The following is a 3330-nucleotide window of genomic DNA, read 5'->3' on the forward strand; positions in this document are numbered from 1 at the left end:
ATGCCTTGGATAAGGTCAAGATTATTCAGGATCGACTTCGCACAACTCATTCCAGACAGAAGAATTATGCTGATCGTAGAGTTCGTGATGTTGCATTCATGGTCGAAGAGAGGGTATTGCTCCAGGTTTCACTCAAGAAGGGTGTGATGATGCTCGAAAAGAAGGCAAGTTGAGCCCTAGGTATATCGGACTTTTTGAGATTCTTCAGAGAGTGTGTAAGGTGGCTTACAAGCTCACATTTCCACCTAGTTTATCAGCAGTTCATCCGATGTTCCATGTATCCATGCTCTGGAAGTATCGCGATTCGTCCTATGTGTTAGATTTCAGCTCTGTCTAGTTGGACAATGATTTGACTTATGAGGAGGAGCTAGTGGCTATTCTAGCTAGGCAAGTTCGTCAGTTAAGGTCAAAGAGTTATCCTTCAGTTCGAGTGCAGTGGAGTGGTCAGCCCTTCGAGGCAGCTACTTGGGAGTCCGAGCCGGACATGCGGAGTAGATATCCACACGTTTTAACCAGTCCAGGTACTTTTCTATGTACGTTCGAGGACGAACGGTTGTTTTAGAGGTGGTGAATGTAGATGACCTGTCATCTAGAGTTAGAACCTAATTAAGTGTTCCGAAGCCTCAAATATCTCATTTTAGCCTTCCCCGATTTGCGTGCACAGTCCGGGTAATTTTCGAAAAACTTTTATGTTAAAAATTGATAAAATATTAAATTTTGCCTTAAAAATTCATCAGAGTTGACTTCGATCAATGTTTTGAGCAAACAGACCCAGATTCAAGTTTTGACAGTCCCTGAGGGTCTGTATCGTGATTTGGGGCTTGGACGTATGCCCGGAATCAAATTTCGAAATCCCTAGCTCGAGTTATCACATTTTGTTGAAATTTTAAAGTTAAAAGGCTTAATGAATCTAAAAGTTTGACCAATATTTGACTTTATTGATATCGGGTCCGTATTTTGTTTCCGGAACCCGCTGTAGGTCTATTACTATATTTTTGACTTGCTTGTCGAATTTGGTGAGAAACAGAGTTGGTATGACGTGATTTGGACGTCCAGTTGTTAAAATAGAAGTTCATGAGTTTTCTTGAAAATTTCATTTGATTTGGTGTCTAATTTGTACTTCTAGGTGTTATTTTGGCGATTTGATAGCGCGAGCAAGTTTGTATGATGTTTTTGGACTTGTGTGCATGTTTGGTTTAGAGCCCCGAGGGATTGGGTGAGTTTAGGATAGAGTACTGAGCGAATTTTGGACTTAGGAAAGTGCTGGTGTGCTTCAGTTCTGGTGCATGCCTCAGACCTCGCAATTGCAAGGTCAGGCTTTGTATTTGCGACACCTGTTAGGCTCGCATTTGCGAGCAACTCCTCGCATTTGCGAAGAGTAGCTGGGGCACCTCAGGTTCGCATTTGCGAACCAGAATTCGTTTTTGCGAAGTGGGACTGGGGGAGGCTTGGTCGCAATTGCATTTGCGATCATTTTGGTCGCAATTGCAAAAGATCAATGTTCGCATTTGCGAACAAATCATCGCAAACGATGATAGTAGAGATGCAGAGACTTCACATTTGCGAAGATTTTTTTGCATTTGCGTCGCAATTGCGACATATGCAACTAGTCCAATAGCTGAAAACGGGATTTACTCTCATTCTTCAAATTTTCAAAACAAGAAAACCTTAGAGGCAATTTTCCCAAGAATCCTTCTTCCCTAATCCCTATGTAAGTTATTCTAACCTATTTTCTTTCAATCTTTCATTACATTTCATAAGATTTCATCCTTAAATCTAGTGTTTTCATGGTGGAAATTGGGGGTTTGGGTAGAATTAGGAATTTTTCTAAAATGGAGATTTTGACCTCAAATTGAGGTCGGATTTTAAAATAAATTACATAACCGGGTTCGGGGTTTAATAGGTAATCAGGTTTTGATCCGAATTTTGGGTTTGTACCAAGCAAGCCTGGGAGTTGACTTTTGTTGACTTTTTCATTAATGAACTAAATTGAATCTTTTGCAATCGTGGGTAGTTACTAAGGCTTAATTTGAATTGTTTGGTTGGTAATTTGCTATATTTTGCTGGTTCGGAGGCTTGTTTGAAAGGCAAAGCTGTGGTTGAGCTTTGAGTTGATCTTTGGAGTGAGGTTGGTGTCGTGGTTAACCTTGACTTGAGGGATTAGGATTTGTTTGCCTATTTGCTACATGTTTAGGTGTTGGGTACAATGTATATGTGAGGTGACTAGTACTTATGCGTTGTTGCTGGGTTAAAGCATGCGGGTGAGACTTGTTCCTTGTAATTTATTTCTTACATTGATCATGTTATCCATGCTTAGACTAGTTACTTATTAAATTGATCGTTCTTTCTGCGTTTATGTGCTTTTTGTTATAATTGAGTATTGTTTCTAAAATTGAGGTTGGTATTGTGGAACCATTATTGACGTAAGGCTTGTTCTTGTTGATTCTTTCTCCATGTTGTTATATGTTCATTGTTATATGGTAAGGGAGAGTGTTAATGCACGAAGGGTGATGCCATGCCGTAGTTGAGTGTTAATGCACGAAGGGTGATGTCGTACCATATTGTGAGAGTGAATGCACGAAGGGTGATGTCGTGCCATAATTTGAGAGTTAATACACGAAGGGTTATGCCGTTTGGTATCTATTTATTTATGATGAAAGCGTTAGTAAAAGCATGAAGGGTGATGTCGTGTCGTATTACTGTTTCATTGTGAGGTTGAGAGTAAAAGCACGAAAGGTGATGCCATGCAGTTTTATTCATTGTGTTTATCGATTTACTGGTTAAAGGCATATTGACTATTCTGGTTATCATTTCATGTTGTATTTTATTGTATCTTGTACCCCTTTAGCATGTCCCCTCCCAACAGTACATGTTTAGCCTTTATTTGTTGTTAACTTGTGCGTATATTGTTATCTGCACATGTTATTTACGTTGTGTCTTGTCATAGCCTCGTCACGACTTCATCGAGGTTAGACTCGACACTTACGGAGTACATGGGGTCGGTTGTACTCATACTACACTCTGCACTTCTTGTGCAGCCTTTGGTACTGGCCTCTATTTTACTGTTCTTTTCGGTCAAGACATTTGTATTTATTTCAGACCCTCTTACTAGAGATTTTAGAAGCTCATGAATTGTGACTCCAGATTCGGATTGTATTAGATATTATGGGCTTTTATGTTATTCCGCACTCAGTTTGAGCTTCTATTTGGCTTAATTGACTTTACGTATTGATATTGAATAAAAATTGACTTAAATATTCTCTAACATTGGCTTGCCTAACAATTGAAATGTTAGGTGCCATCACTGTCCCGAAGGTGGAAAATTCGGGT

The sequence above is a fragment of the Nicotiana attenuata genome, unplaced genomic scaffold (assembly GCF_001879085.1).
Source record: "Nicotiana attenuata strain UT unplaced genomic scaffold, NIATTr2, whole genome shotgun sequence".
NCBI lineage: Eukaryota > Viridiplantae > Streptophyta > Magnoliopsida > Solanales > Solanaceae > Nicotiana > Nicotiana attenuata.